The sequence below is a fragment of the Pteronotus mesoamericanus genome, unplaced genomic scaffold (genome assembly GCF_021234165.1).
Source record: "Pteronotus mesoamericanus isolate MK-2021 breed Mesoamerican mustached bat unplaced genomic scaffold, CSHL_Meso_final contig_256, whole genome shotgun sequence".
In the NCBI taxonomy this organism is placed as follows: domain Eukaryota; kingdom Metazoa; phylum Chordata; class Mammalia; order Chiroptera; family Mormoopidae; genus Pteronotus; species Pteronotus mesoamericanus.
In genome coordinates this window covers 1,861,533-1,877,681 of record NW_026555108.1, presented here as the reverse complement: position 1 = coordinate 1,877,681, position 16,149 = coordinate 1,861,533, and the positions used below count along the sequence as shown (strand labels likewise).

Sequence of the window (16,149 nt, the reverse complement as noted above, 5' to 3'; positions counted from 1 at the left end):
TTTTTTTTTACCAGAACATCTTGGCTCCCAATTCAGAGAACTCCAGAGCAGTGCTCCCTCATCTTCATTCACCACACTGGTGAGCTACCACAGTCTTGACATGGCTTCATCTGTACATATATTCTTAGTTATAGGACTACTGTTCAGGTAGTCTTCAAGTGATTCTCAATGATGGTCGTTCTGTAATTTAGTTGTAGTTTTGATGTGATTATTAAGGTAGATGAGAACAGCCATCTGCCATCTTGACTGGAAGGAGTCAGAAGACAAATTTTCTTAATGAATATGATAGGAGGGATATTCCAGGCCAAGTCTAAGGCACACAGTCACCTGGTATCTTTGCACCTATTCATTATTGGAAGGTGTATTTTTAAGAGTAAATGGTAATAAATTAGGCTGGAGAGCTAGACAGGGGCCTGATTAAGGGAGAAAAAGATTTTAAATGCCCTACCAATAAAATTATTTGTTTTTTAATTATTATTTTGAAATACCATTTATATAACTCTTACTATGCACTAGCGACTATTCTAAGCATTTTACAAATATTAATTTATGTAATATTTGTAAAATATTAATTTACAAAAGGATTCTGTAAGATAAGTGCTAGTACTGATGCACACAGTGATTAAGTAACTTGTCTAACATCCCACAGACATTAAAATAGCAGAGCCAGGATTCCTACCCAGGAAGTCTGGTTCCAGAGTCTATACAGAGGTGAGGATTAATAATCATTTTGTTTTATTCCCATACAGGCCACTTACTCCCACACTCTCAGCCAGTTTTAAGAGTGTGTTTATGTGGTTTTGTTCCAAATGGGCTTGACTGTTCATCTATCCTCAGAATTCGGACTCCCTGGATAGTATCTCTCTGGACCTTCTGGAGCTCCAGGGGTTGGTCACTTCCTTAGCATTAGCAAAAATAATATGATACAAGTTCTGCTTAGCTTTCTGACCTGAGTTAATAATTTTCTAATGATACTGAACAAATACTACACATCATCTCACTGATGTCTTTTCAGACTGTGACATCCCCATGAGTTGCATGGATGGAGGGCCATGATAATGCTAGCAGCAGGTGGGCTTTGGAAGCTTTAGGATCTTCTCTTAACTCACCAAACTACATATACACAGGCTCTCCTCACCCACTCAAAATGGTTTGCAGATGCCAAGGGTAGGGTAAAGTTAGTGCTTGGCATGGCTGTCTTACTTCAGGTTATTCATCTGCCTAACTTAGCATCATAATAATCACCTATGTTTTTATTAGTATCTACAATCCCTGAAGCCCTTCACATATGTCAGTCATCTGATTTCTTAATTCCTTGAAATACCTTTGAAGGCAGTATTAACCTTTTTTTTTTTTTCAAATGAGGAAACTTAAACTCAGAGAAGGAAAATGACTTGCTGAAGTTCACACAGCCAGTGAGTACCTGGTACTAATTTTGCAAAACCCTTGTAATGGTCCAAAAGTTTCTCCTCATTCAACTGCCAAACTGTTCATAAAAATTACCTGGGTCAAGAGCACCTGGCCAAGGAGCCTGAGATGGGGAGTGAGGGTGGAAGGCTTCAATGGATTCCCTGAGACAGGTTAGGTTTGTAAAGCTCCTGAGCAGAGTTAGAGGAAACTCTCAGAGACCCTTAGAGGCCATTACGCTGGAAGGATATGGTCTCAAGACCACTGGAGTGTCTGGATTTCCCCCACCCTTATCCTATTATTGTCAGTACTTCAGTCTATTAGATGAAGACTTGGATTTCTCTATTAAGGTCATTCTCCCAGCCCTAAACTCTCATTTAAACAATGAGTCAGCCTTTTTCACTACTGTTCCCCAGACAGGCTTTCTTCCATTCCTTTCTAGTTCTAGCTACAACCCCAAGCTTCAGGTCAAACTGCCCTTCCTGTACCTACTTGAATGCTAATCTGATACTTCTTTTTCTTTGCTTGATTTTTTTGCCTTGTTTCAACATGCTCCCCCTCCTAAGCATTTCTTTTGCCTGGAGAGAGACAATATAAAAACCTTAACTTTTTTTCTTTAATGTAGTCAAACATGCCTATCTTTTCCCTCATAGCTTTAGAATTTTCTGTCTTTTTAAGAAGGTCTCCTCCACTCCAAGATTATGCAAATATTTTCTCTGACAAAAGGTAGGAAAATAAAAGTCAAAATACAATAAAATGGGAACATATTTGCAACTCACATGACAGATAAAGGATTAGTGTCCTTATTAGACAACTTTTTTCAATCCAGAAGATTTTTTTTTCATATAGTTGAGTCTATTAAGCTTTTTCCAATGGTTATTGACCTATGGTAAAGTCCATGATCTTTTAAATGTTAAATAAACAAAGGAAGTTGTTTTTTCTCATATGAGGGTAAAATGAGACATTTATAAAATCATATACATAATATATCCAGGAAAAGACCTCTACATATGTGCATATTTGTTTAAATAAACATGACTCTGCCCATCCATACCACCTTTGATGTCTTTTAGCATTGAATTTTGTGTGCATATTATGGAGGGAGAAAGTAGCATAGAGAACTAAAGAGAAACATTTAGCTAAATAATGAGCATATCTAATAAACTGAGCTACAGTGAGACATAAAGATACTTAAATAAAGTAGGGAGATAAAGTAAGAATTCACTGAAGCTTCTAAAGGCCAAGTGATTTAACAGTCAGCCTCCAGATAACTGCAGCAAATTCATTTATGATATTCATAAAAGTCAAACCCTGTATCCTCCTCCCATATCAACACTTCAACAAAACTGGCTACTATGACCTCAAGAAAGATCCTAGATCTCAGGAAAGCCCAACTTGCTTCCTGTTGTTTTGTTTGGATTTCAAGAACCAGGACAGTAAACAATCAGATAATTAGTCCAAAGGTTCTGCCTCATTTCTCGGAATCCATCTTCCAAAACATCACTTTCTACATCCCACCTTGTTCAAGAAATGTCAGTGGTTACCAATGCCTTTCACATTAATTCTAAATTCCACGTTTTGGTTTTTGACATTTTCTATAAGATTCTCTAGTTTCAGTTAACATTGAATGGTGGCTTAGCTTTAATCCAGAAGAATGTAGTGGTTATGGGTGAGATTATGGACATTGAAATCCTGCTCTTCCAGCCCATGTTCACATGCACACACACACACACACACACACACACACACACACGGTTACAAAAACACAGTTTACTGCGTATAGTCATGTACAAAAGCCCCCTCTTCCCTACATACCCATGTGTATATATTGTACTTAGACAAACATTCTTGCTGAAGATTATTTTGTAAAAAAACCCAAATTTCATCTTGAATATAAAATAAGTCTTACTGCTGTGCTAAGCAGACAGACTCTCAGACATCGCTTATGCCCTTGTAATAAATATGAATATAATGAAAGGATAGAAAAATGCTGCAGACAAAACTTCCGGGCAAGAGCTGTCTGAAGGTACTCCCCATGGAGACAATGAGCCAGTTGCTGCAGTGAGATGCCAGTCTTTCCTTTTTACTTAGGGATCATGGAGGATATTTTTAAGGCAAAACAGATGGACAGATTGTACCTTTTGCTAAGGAGAGGGGAATTGAGAGGAAGGCTTCTGGGGCTGAATTCCCTGACCTGCATGTGGGCAGAAAGCCCCTCAAGCTTGACCTAACCCTGAGAATAAAATTAACTGTGAGTTTCCAGGGGCCAGAGAAATGGAGGGTGAAGATCTATCTCTTTAGTTAGGAAAGAGGTTCTCTTGCAAATACCTGGGCAGTAGCAATTTCCCAAAGAACCACTTTCTCCAGGAAGGCCTCTGTGACCCCCCCACCACCACTCCCCAGCCTGAGAGCCCTAATGCTTACCTCTGCTGTGGTCCTTGTCACTCTGTGTTGTAACACTATCTTCTTTGTTTATCATCTAACATTAGTGCTTATCATAGGGTCTGGCATATAATAGGCACTGTATACATAATGATGACTGCCTGTCTGTTCACTTTTCTACTTTTCCATAGTCTGAGCAGATTATATATTTCCAAGGTCCTCTGTATTTCCAGAACCAGAATAGAGTGTAGTTCATAGTAGGTGCTCAATATTTATAGAATCAAGATGACTTAGTTCCCTTGCAGTCTTCTGAGGACAACCTGTCTTAGTTTCCTTATTTGGAAAATTGGCATAACAATATATACCATTTACATAGACTTGGTGGGAGGATTAAAAAGTTAATATGTGAAAAATGCTTGGTCTAGTGACTGGCACAAACATTATTATTATTACTACTGTGGTTTCCAGACCTGATGATTAGTACAGTCCCCTCAAACTGAATGCATCTTGTTCAGCATAAGCCCTAGGAATGGGGGAGCTGTGTCTGCAGGTTTCTCTCTCACCTGTTCCACCACACTACCTCTGTTGCACTTAGATGTTCTGTGCAATTTTCAAGCTGCAGCTGAACTAAAAAGTTATGCCCACAAGACTGGAAGTTCATGGAGGACAGGGCCAACTCACGGTCAATTCTGGCATATGACCCATATGACCAGAGGAAATTCAGGGAATGTTTGTCAAGGTGATCTGAATGGTAGCCACAAATTACTAATTATGGTCCGGAAGCTTCCTTCTCTTACTGAAATGACTTGTGTTCTTCCTCTTCCACATTCTCAGCACTCCTGCTGCCTACATCCATGATGGAAGGCAGACATGATAATTCCACATTAGGGAAGTGAGAAGGACACAGGAATCTACCTGCTGGGTTGATGGTCTTCCCTTGGAAAAAAGGTGAAATGCTTATGCTATCTACAGAGGCTACCTTCACCTTCTTTCTTTTCTCACCTAACACTCTAGGAGGAATGTCCAACCTGTGGCCTGTATGTAGCCCAGGGTGGCTATGAATGTGGCCCAACACAAAATCACAAAATTACTGAAAACTCTTTTTTGCTCATCAGTTTTCGTTAGTGTTTGTGTATTTAATGTGTGGTCCAAGACAACTCTTCTTCTTCCAATGTGGCCCAGAGATGCCAAAAGGTTGGATGCCCCTGTCAGACAGCCATTAGTTATAGAGTTTGCTGTGAAGATACTGGCAAGAGAATTAGGCTCAGGTGCAGGAAGATAGATTGAATCACACATGGCTCTAGCACAGATCTTTTGTGTCACATAAAACAAGGTCCTTCTTCTGAGTATAAGAATAAGATCTTCACAATAATATAGCCCTTTAGAGTTTACAATTTCCTTTCACATTTATTATCTAATTTTAAGGTTCAACCCAGCTTTTTGAAAATTGCAAACCAGATATTATTGTTCAGATCATATAGGAGGAGCTTATATTCCTTATTTACATGATTCTGAGGATCCATTAGTCTTCCTATTCAGCCCCCTCTGTGGGGAAAAATATAGTTATCCCTATTTCCAGAAGGCTGCTCTCTCTTTGACCTGACATCCCCAAATTTCCCAGTTAAAAAAGAAACCCAGGGAATTAAAGTCATAGAATGATGGGTCTACTGTTTCTCTTCCCATAACCTTATTTCCCGAAGAAGGCTTTCTTAACCACTTACTAAGGGACAATATAAAGAAAAAATGGGGAATAAACAGGATTGGGCTTGACTCTATTACAGTGATGTAAATATCTGAGCCTCAGTGTTCTTATCTGAATGTGGGAGAGGGGGACCATATTGTTTGTGTTACAAAATTGTTTCTGGATTAGAGAGAAAGTAAAGATAGCATGTAACTGAAGGCAGAAATAATTATTGTTTTTAGGATATTCAAGCTACTCTAAAATTTCATGAATGTAACCTAGGAAAGAGACACCAAAACAAAAAGGGGACCTCTCTTTGAAGATGTTTCTGGCATTTCTGCACTTCAAGTAAAAACAGTAAGGAAGTATATATTGAGTTCTTACTGGGTGTCTAATGAGGTGTTCCTCTGGTAGAGGATATTATAGTACTGATTAGCCCAATTGAAGAGAAAGGATTGTAGAAGAGAGCAAAACTAAGCATTCCCTGAAATAGAAACCCCATATTTATAAAAATGTATGCACTTCAATAAACAAATAAGGGGAAGAAAGAAAGCTACACCTACATTAAGTGTCAGATATATTATCCCAGTTGAGTTCAAAATGTCTCTGGGCTGTAAGACAAGAATCCACATCATTTAACTTCACATCCTCATTCTAATACTACATTGTGCTTTTCTCTGCTTTGAGCAAAGGTATCCATGGCTGAATCTCTAGGTCAGTGGTCAGCAATCTTTTTCTGTAAAGAGTGAGATAGAAAATATTTTAGACTTTGCAGGTAACAGGTGATTTATTCTTATTCTTCTTCTTAAAACACTGAATAACCATTCTTAGTTTACAAGCTTTGGCCAAATGGCTTAATTTGTCTACCCCTGCTTCAATGTCCTTAAGGAGACATGTTATATAACTTGCTGTGCTGCCTTCTTGTGGGGTTGGGTGGCCACTGGCCTTGCCTCTAGTTCCGGAAATAGGAAGCGGCAAGAGTAAAATATAATCATGGATGTGTATGTTCATTTTTACCTAACTCTTGGAGAAAAGACAAGAAGAAAAGTCTTACATGGGCATACCAATTGATTACTCAGTGCTTATGGTGTGCCAGGATCTGTGCATTACTTCATTAAATTTTATAGCATCTCTTTGAGGTACACATTATTGTCCTACTTTTATAGGAAAAATGAGGCTCAAAGGAATGAAGTAATTTGATCAAAGCAACCAAGACAGGAAATAGCAGATGATTTAAATCAAGGTATGTCTGTCCCTAGAGCCCATGTACAAAATCATTGTGCAGTTTCACAAAGTATTTGCTACTCCTTACAACAAAAATACCTGCCATCCAAGGTGTGTCATGAATAGAATAAGGAAACCAAGGAGAGGGTGAGAAAAATCATTGTGACTAATACCAATATAATTAATTGCTGTATCTTGAGCTTCCAGACAACCAACACAAAGTTAGCAGCATTAGCAGTTTTTATGCATGAAGAAAATATTTTTTCTAGGACTGAATTATAAAATGAAAATAGTATTATTGCTCATTTTTAAATTTGATTGTTTTGCCTAGTGTTATGTTTCATAAGTTCTTTATAAATTTTGGATATCAACCCCTTATCAGATGTATCGGTGGATATGTTCTCCAATTCAGTGTTTGTTTGTTTTTTATTTTGTGATGGTTTCCTTTGTTGTGCAAAAACTTTTTAGTTTGAGGTAGTCCCATTTGTTTATTTTTTCTTTTGTTTCCCTTGTCTGGGGGACGTATATCTGATAAAATATTGCTACAAGCACTGTCTTAGATTTTACTGCCTATGTTTTCCTCCAGGATTTTTACAGTTTTAGGTCTAACATTTAAGTCTTTAATTCATTTTGAATTTATTCTTGTGTGTGGTTAAGAATGTGGTCTAGTTTTATTTTTCTGCATGTATCTTTCCAATTTTCCCAACACTATTTGATTTCACTTATATGTAGAATCTAATGAACAAACTGAACTAATGGGCAAACTAGAAAGTGACTCCTAGAGAGCAGGCTGACAGTTCTGGGGGAGCATTAGAGGGTAGAGGGATCAAGCAAAAAGGAAAAAGGACTCATGGACATGGAAAACACTGTGGTGATTGCAGAGAGGAGGGGGTATAGGAGGGATAAATGGCAATGGAAAAAAACACTATATAAATAAATAAATAAAACAAGAAAAAATAGTATTGCTACTGAAGGTTCAGCTCCATATGAGTTAAATGTATTGTTTGCAGGCTGACTTTGTGTTTGCTCTGTACCAGGCACTACCCTGGAGGCTAAAGATACTGACATAACTAAGATACATTCTGGAACCTTCAGGAGGTCAAAATCTGAGAAGGGAGACAGACAGGTCAATATCTGAGTCTGAAACATGGCAGACAAGTAATTGCTCCTTAGAGGTATAAGCAAAGTGGAATAAAAGTTTGTCTGTTAATTTCTCCTATGTGTATTGCCCTTCACAGATTACAAAGCACTGACACATTTTTCTCTAATTTAATTGCCATAACAGCCCTGGAAAAATAGTTGCTACCACCTTGTTTTACTATTGAGAAAAGACTGAAACCCTGCAAGGTAAAACAACTTACCTCAAGTCCTGGTCAAACTCTAGTTCTATGCACCTGCCATTCCCCATTGTCTTCCTTTAAAATACAGGCTGTCAAGAAAATATAGAGAATAATAATTTTATCTAGTGGATCAGACCAGGATTCATGAAAGAGTGTGTTTAAGGTAAGCTTAAAAGGGTGAGGAGCATTTGGATGAGCATAAAATTGGGGCAGAGCTTTATGAGGACTGCACAACTGAGTCCAAAGAGAGTTAGGAAGGAGAGTTTGCTCATAGAAAAATGAGCTAGGGCTGGTAAGGCCCACTCTGGGTCCTGATGGTAAGGCTGAACCTTAAGGGTGAGGGGAGCTGCTAGCCTTGAGGGCCACAGACTGGGTTAGTTGGAAGGCCAGAGGAACTTCAGAGATTTTGTATTTTAGTGACTACCTTCCACCATCACCGCATACTTCTATACCATTTTAATGATGAAGATACTGAGGCTCCAAGTGGAGTTAATAACTCAAGTCTCATTACTTCTAACTTCAGGTCCTTCATTTGTCTCAAACCTTGACATTCCTTTGCTGCAAGGAGTTTCTCTAGTGCATACCTGCTTGTATTCTTACTTTGCTGGCTGGGTCTCCACTTCTAACTCTTAATCCCCACCCCACCTCTCACTATGTGTCCTTTTTTTCCCTCAGGAGTGCTTCTTCTTCAAGGCCACCTTTGAAGCTGGATCACTGATGGCTTTGATAACAGAAGAGAAAAAAACCAACAATCCATAGACCTTGAGCACATTGCCATGCTAGGCCCTGTACTGGACAATCTCACGTGGTTTTACCTTGAAAGTCTATGAGGATAGGGACCTCTCTCCACAATTTACAGATGAAGAAACTAAGTTTTCAAGTTATAAAGGGGCTTACTAAAGGGCAGACAGCTAGTGAGTAGTATAGTCAAGGTTTGAAGTCAAGTCTGTCTGAACCTGAAGCTTGTTCCACTATTTTAGACTGATAGAACTCTGCCCCCTCCATTTTTATCAATTATGGAAGGAAGACAAGGCAGGGATCCTTGTTCTCATTTTATAGTTGTGCTTCCCAATATGGTAGGCATTATCCACACATGGCTATTCACATTAAATGGATTAAAACAAAATACAATTTAATATTTAGTTCCTCATTCACACTAGCCATAGTTCAAGTGCTCAGAAGCCACATGTGGCTAATGACTACTGTATTAGTGCAGATATGGAACTCATTTAAAGTTCTATTAAACATTTTCAAATGTATGCAAAAGCCACATGTGGCTAATGAGTATGATATCGGAGAGTGCAGATATAGAACTCATAAAAATGAGGGAGAGTCCTGTTTTTATAGGATATCATCAGGATAGCAGTTGCATATGCTAAATTAAAAAACCTGGTTAGTAAATTAATAGCAAATCAAGGTCTCTGATTCTGCCTTTATACATGGATGTGGGTTAGATACCCTTCACATCAGTGGTTTACATATCAATGGGCAATGGAAGAGAAAAGAAACTATACTGGCCATGGAAGTCCTAGGTTCAAGTTTCAGCTTAGCTTCTGACTCTGTGGTCTTGAACAATTACCCTCTTCTTTCTTGACCACAGGGTCCTTGCTCAGCACAATAAAGTGGTTGAAGCTAAAGGCTCTTACAGGCCTTATATTCTGTAAGCCTGTGAATCAATGTCTGCATTTTTACTAAATTAACTTACACATCTCTGTGGAAGCAGACTCATGGAAAATGCTGTCAGAAATGTGTATTATGAAACACCAGGCTCATGCTAAGTACACAAAAGGAGAGAGTGAAGACTAAGGAATAAGCACTTATGTCTTGGTTTTCAGAGAGCCTTTAATATCTGTGTTTGCTTATTACTTGTCCATGAATATGTCTGTCTTTTGCCAGTCTGTCAGCCTTTTGTCACTGGCTCCTAGAGGGGTAAGTTTGGTGGCTGTAACTATGTGATACCAGCCAAAATTGTTGAAAAAATGGTAATCTTTGTTTTGGCAAAATTAGTTCTGAAAAACCAAGTAACACTTTGATTTATTCAAGCAATAATTATAGAGCTCTTATTGTGTGCCAGACACTGACTGGTGAGCAAAATTAAATCTAACACCAAAACTTCCTCCACCAAAGGGAAGCCCTATGGCTTCTTCTGATCCCTTCGAGCTGGAAAGTTATGGAATCTCTGGTTTTATATGGTGGCAACACATAAATTTCAGACAAAAAGAAGAAGTTTCAGCTTTTGTATTATTTGGATACTTGAATTGTCCATGAAACAAAAAAAAATTTGATGAGAAATGATAAAAATAATGAGCTCTTCGACCTGCTAAAGACCAACCTCTGAATGTGAGAAACTAAGTGGGTGCAAGACGGGGAAGAAATACTTTTCCTTCATTTATCTACCCTCTCTCCAGGACCGCATTCATGTTTCCTAAGCTTTCTTATTTCACCTTAAACCTTTGTCCCCTCTGCATTTATGCTGCCTGACTCCCACTTTCTCAGGGCCTGTTTTTTCTAATCTTCAGGAAATGAAAGCTTAATCTCAGTTCTGGATCAAGCTTCTGATTTGTGAAAGACAATACTTAAAGCTTTCACTTTTGCATTTTTAATGTGTGCACCACAACCCTGTGACTTTGCAGTTATTCATCCTACTTGATGGATGAAAAAATGGAAGCTCAGAGAATGTACATTCTTACCTAAAACTCACAAAGCTAGTACAATTCAGATTCCAGAGTTAAACTCATTTCTTCTACCTTTATGGCTTCTGATTTTGTTGATGTGATATAAAAACCACTGCCTTACCTAATGAGGTCCTAAAATGACCAGGAGAAAAAAAATGGCTTAACCTACTTGCCAACCCAAGTCTGCTTACTTCTGTAAATATTTATGATGCACATGTTGCATGAGTATAGCCATTTAAAAACATGGATTGAATAGCTAACCATCTTGAATTTGAATCTTAGCTCCAGCAATTACTTGCTCTGTGATCATGATAACAATCTAAAGGGCATGAGGATAAATCAGACAGGGCCTTCTTCTCCAGGTCTCCAATAAAAATTTCAGCTTTATCTTGGTACATAGCAACTGCTCAATAAGTCTTAGCTTACTATCATTTTAATTTTACTCACTCAACAAGTATTAGTGATGCCCACTGTGTATCAGGCTCTGTTTCTGTGGCTCCTGGGGACCACTGTTGTGTTTTGTTCTGAATCTCAAAATGAGGAGAAAGGAGACCTAACACTCAAAAGGACTTAAAATACTAATTGTCAGAGTTGAAGATGTCCTTGGTGATAAGCTGGTCCTAAACTCTCTGAACATACAGAAAGGGACACTGTGGACCAGAGGTATGTAGAACTTTGTTCATGACTCCTTGGCCAATCAGTAGTAGAGTTAGAACTGACTCACTTACTGCAGAAATGTAAGCCCAAAGAGGTCAAAATAGCTATTAAAAACGTTAGAATAATTCCAAACAGTTCAGCAGTCAAAATGCTCAGGTTTTTCACCTAGAGGTTTGTGTTTTCCTTTTCCCTGACTGAGTCCATTTCCCTATTCATGTCTTGCCACCTGTCATAGCCCCAGTTTAGACTGTGTGAGTCACTCTTAGTCAGTGAGCTGAGTTGATTTCTTTCCCACCTAGCTCCATCAATTTTGTGTGAAGTATTTCTGTTTTCCTACCTGTGTTCACCAGCCAGAACAGAAAACAAACAGCTACTATAACAACTGAGCAATAGCTGTGAGAGTGGGACAACTCCAAATACCATTAGCTTCTTAGTTTATTTTTATGCTTACCCAAAATGGTACAAAAGAACTTGTTCCCATTGGTCCTGTCTAAGCAGAGAGTAAAAGTGAATTTAAGGTGTAGCTATGGGCATGTCTGAAAGATGAGCACAAGTTTCCAAATTAGTAAAGGAGCAGACCTTATTTTCAGGGTAGTTTATGCCCAGACACAGGTCTCTAGTTTCCCTGAGCCAGCACCGCCACCCCGCACTCTCTCTCTCTCTCTCTCTCAGGCTGGGTTAGAGCACAGCATATCAGCTGGACATCATCTAATTCATGGGCTCTCAACCTGTACATATAGAGAGTGTGTATCCATGGTTATGACACAGGGACCTAGGAGAGTTTCTTGAACAAGGGAAAAATTTGGTGTGTAAGTACGTCTTTTGAGGTAAAGAGGCCATAGCATTTCACATATTCTCAAAGAAACCCGCAATCCAAAAAGAATAATCACACTGTACTGCTATATTTTTTTCTTTTTTTCTTTTTTCATTTTTTAAATTTATTTATTTTTTCAAATACATTTGTCTCTGCCTACCCCCCACCACTTTCCCTTGACACCTCCCTCCCTCTCTCCCTCATCTCTGCCCCTCTGATTTTGTCTATGAGTCCTTGCTCTATGTTCCTTGACTTCCCCTTCCCTTCCTTTCGCCCCGCCCCCTTCCTCCTTCCCTCTTCTCTCTGGTGGTTTCTTTTCCTTTCAGTGTTGCTGGTCTTATTTTCCTCGCATCTTTGTATTGTTGGTTAGGTTCTGCTTATAGGTGAGATCATATGGTATCTGTCTTTCGCCCCCTCACTTATTTTGCTTAGCATAATGTCCTAGAGTTCCATCCATGCTGTTGCGAAGTGTAGTAGTTCTTTTTTGCTTTCTGCTGTGTACTATTCCATTGTGTAAATGTACCATAAGTTTTTGAATCATCTACTGATGGGCATTTAGGTTGCTTCCAACAATTGGCTATTGTAAATTGCGCTGCTATGAACATTGGGGGTGCATAGGTTCTTTTGAATTGGCGTTTTGGAATTCTTAGGGTACAGTCCCAGGAGGGGAATCACTGGATCAAAAGGCAGTTTCATTTTCAGCTTTTTGAGGAAATTCCACACCGCTTTCCACAGTGGCTGCAGCAGTCTGCATTCCCACCAACAGTGCACTAGTGTTTCCTTTTCTCCACAGCCTCGCCAGCACCTGCTGTTTGTTCATCTGTTTATGATAGCCATTCTGACCGGTGTGAGGTGGTACCTCATTGTGGTTTTGATCTGTATTTCTCTGATGGCTAGTGATGCCGAGCATCCTTTCAAATGTCTCTGGGCTCTCTGCATCTCCTCCATGGAAAAGCATCTGCCTAAGTCCTTTGCCCATTTTTTGGTTGGATCATTTGTATTCTTGGAGTGGAGTCAAGTGAGTTCTTTATATATCTTGGAGATCAAACCTCTATCTGATGTATCATTAGTGAATATATTTTCCCATATGGTTGGCTCCCTTTTCATTTTGCTGATGTTTTCTTTAGCCATGCAGAAGATTCTTATTTTGATGAGGCCCCACTTGTTAATTCTTTCCTTTATGTCCCTTGCTTTAGGAAACATATCAGTGAAAACATTGCTGTGTGGGATATCTGAGAGTTTCCTACCAATGTTCTCCTATAGGACTTTGATGGTGTTGCAACTTATATTTAAGTCTTTTACCCATCTTGAGTTTATTTTTGTGTATGGTGTCAGCTGATGATCCAATTTCAGGATTTTGTATGTAGTCGTTCAGCTCTCCCAACACCATTTGTTGAAGAGGCTATTATTGCTCCATTTTATGCTTCTGCCCCCTTTGTCAAATATTAGTTGCCCATGTAGACCTGGGCTTATTCCTGGGCTTTCTATCCTGTTCCAATGGTCTATGGGTCTGTTCTTGTGCCAGTACCAGATTGTTTTGAGTATAATGGCTCTATAGCACACTTTGATGTCCAGAATTGTGATCCCTCCTACGTTGTGTTTCTTTCTCAAAGTTGCTGAGGCTATTCGGGGTCGTTTACAGTTCCATATAAATTTTTGAAATGTCTGTTCTATTTCTGTGAAATATGTTATTGGTATCTTAAGAGGGATTGCATTGAATCTATAAATTGCTTTGGGTAGTACGGACATTTTGATGATATTAATTCTTCCAATCCATGAGCACGGTATATGCTTCCATTTATTTGTGTCTTCCTTATTTTATTTTTTCAATGTTGTATAGTTTCCTGCGTACAGCTCTTTTATGTCTTTGGTTAAATTTATGCCTAGGTACTTTATTATTCTTGTTGCTATATCGAATGGTATTATTTTTCTGATTTCTTCTTCTTGTATTTCATTGCTGGTGTACAAAAATGCCTTTGATTTCTGAATGTTGACTTCATATCCTGCTGTTTTGCCAAATTCACTTATTAGGTTGAGGAGTTTTTTGGTAGAGTCTACAGGGTTTTCTATGTACACTATCATGTCATCTGCAAACACTGATAGCTTTACTTCCTCCTTTCCTATTTGGATGCCTTTTATTTCTTTTTCTTCTCTGACCGCTGAGGCTAGGACTTCCTATATGATGCTAAAAAGAAGCGGTGAAAGGGGATATCCTTGTCGTGTTCCTGATCTTAGGAGGAAAGCTTTTAGTTTTTGCCCGTGGAGTATGATGATGGCTGTAGGTTTTTCATATATGGTCTTTATTACATTGAAGAATGCCCCATTTATTCTCATTTTGCTGACTGTTTTGATCATAAAAGGGTGCTGTACATTATCGAATGCTTTTTCTGCATCTATGGAGATGATCATGTGTTTTTTGTCTTTCCTTTTATTTATGTGATGTATTACGTTTATTGACTTGCGTATATTGAACCATCCCTGCATGCCTGGGATGAATCCCACTTGTTCATGGTCGATAATCTTTTTAATGTCTTGCTGGATGTGGTTTGCCAATATTTTGTTGAGGATTTTAGCATCTATGGTCATCAGCGAAATTAGCCTGTAGTCTTCTTTCTTTGTAGTGTCTTTATCTGGTTTTGGTATTAGGGTGATGCTGGCCTCATAAAAAGAGTCTCGGAGTCTTCCCTCCTGTTGGATTTTTTGGAATAGTCTGAGAAGGAAAGGGGTTAGCTCTTCCTTAAGTGTTTTGTAAAATTCTCCTGTGAAACTGTCTGGCCCTGGGCTTTTGTGTGCCGGGAGTTTCTAGCTTACTGTATCCATTTCCCTAGCTATTATCGGTCTGTCCAAGCTTTCTGTTTCTTCCTCCTTTAGTGATGGAAGATTATATCTTCTAGAAATTTGACCATTTCATCATTTTCAAATTTCTAGGCATATACTTGTTTATTGCCTACATAAACAATGTAGGCAATACATTGTTTATGTAGGCAATAAATTATATGCCCACATATACATGTAAGCATATGTATACATGCCTACATGTATACATATGTACACATGTATACACATAGGTATTTATTTTTAATTCTTTTGTATTTCTGTGGTATCAGTAGTTATTTCTCCTCTTTCATTTCTGATACTATTTATTTGTTTCCTCTCCCTTTTTTTCTTGATGAGTCTTCTTAAAAGCTTCTCGATTTTATTTATCTTTTCAAAGAACCAGCTCCTGGATTGGTTGGTCTTTGAATTCTTCTTTTTGTCTTTATGTCATTCCGTTCTGCTCTAATCTCGACTATTTCCTTCCTTCTACTTGCTCTGGGATTTATTGTTGTTTCTCCAGTTCTTGAAGTTTTAGTGTGAGGTCTTTTATTTGAAATGTTTCTATCTTTTTTAGGTAAGCCTGTATTGCTATGAACTTCCCTCTCAGGACTGCCTTTGCTGTGTTCCATAGGTTTTGGACTGTTATCTGTTCATTTTCATTTGTTTCCAGAGATTTTTGATTTCTTCTCTTATCTCATTATTGACCCATTCATTGTTTAATAGTCTACTGTTCAGTCTCCATGAGTTTGCAAGATTTTGAAGTTTCTCTTTGAGATTGATTTCCAGGTTCCAGCCCCTGTGGTCCGAGAAAAAGTTTGGTATTATTTCCATTTTTCTGAATTTGCTGAGGCTTGCTTTGTGTCCTATCATGTGGTCTATCTTTGAAAGCGTTCCATGCACATTTGAAAAGAATATGTATTTTTCTTCTTTGGGATATAAGGTTCTATATATGTCAGTTAAGTCTATTTGATTCAGTGCGTCATTCAGCTCCAGGATATCTTTATTAACGTTTCGTTTGGAAGATCTGTCCATTTGTGACAGTGGGGTGTTGAAATCCCCATTTGTGACAGTGTGTTGCTGTCAATATCTTTCTTGAAGTCATCCAACAATTTCCTTATATTTTTGGGGGCTCCTATATTGGGAACATATAAA

General features: G+C 38.5%; 1 long non-coding RNA gene across 1 annotated transcript in view; it reads right to left on the bottom strand.

Annotated features, from left to right (window-relative positions):
* Positions 1-6,120: 6,120 nt before the first annotated feature.
* Positions 6,121-16,149, bottom strand: part of LOC129071062 (uncharacterized) — a 30,395-nt gene continuing 20,366 nt past the window's right edge. Inside the window, exons 2-3 of the long non-coding RNA XR_008529207.1 lie at positions 8,056-8,123; positions 6,121-6,206 (exon numbers count right to left, since the gene is read on the bottom strand). This is a non-coding gene — a long non-coding RNA (uncharacterized LOC129071062). The remainder of the gene's footprint in view (positions 6,207-8,055; positions 8,124-16,149) is intronic.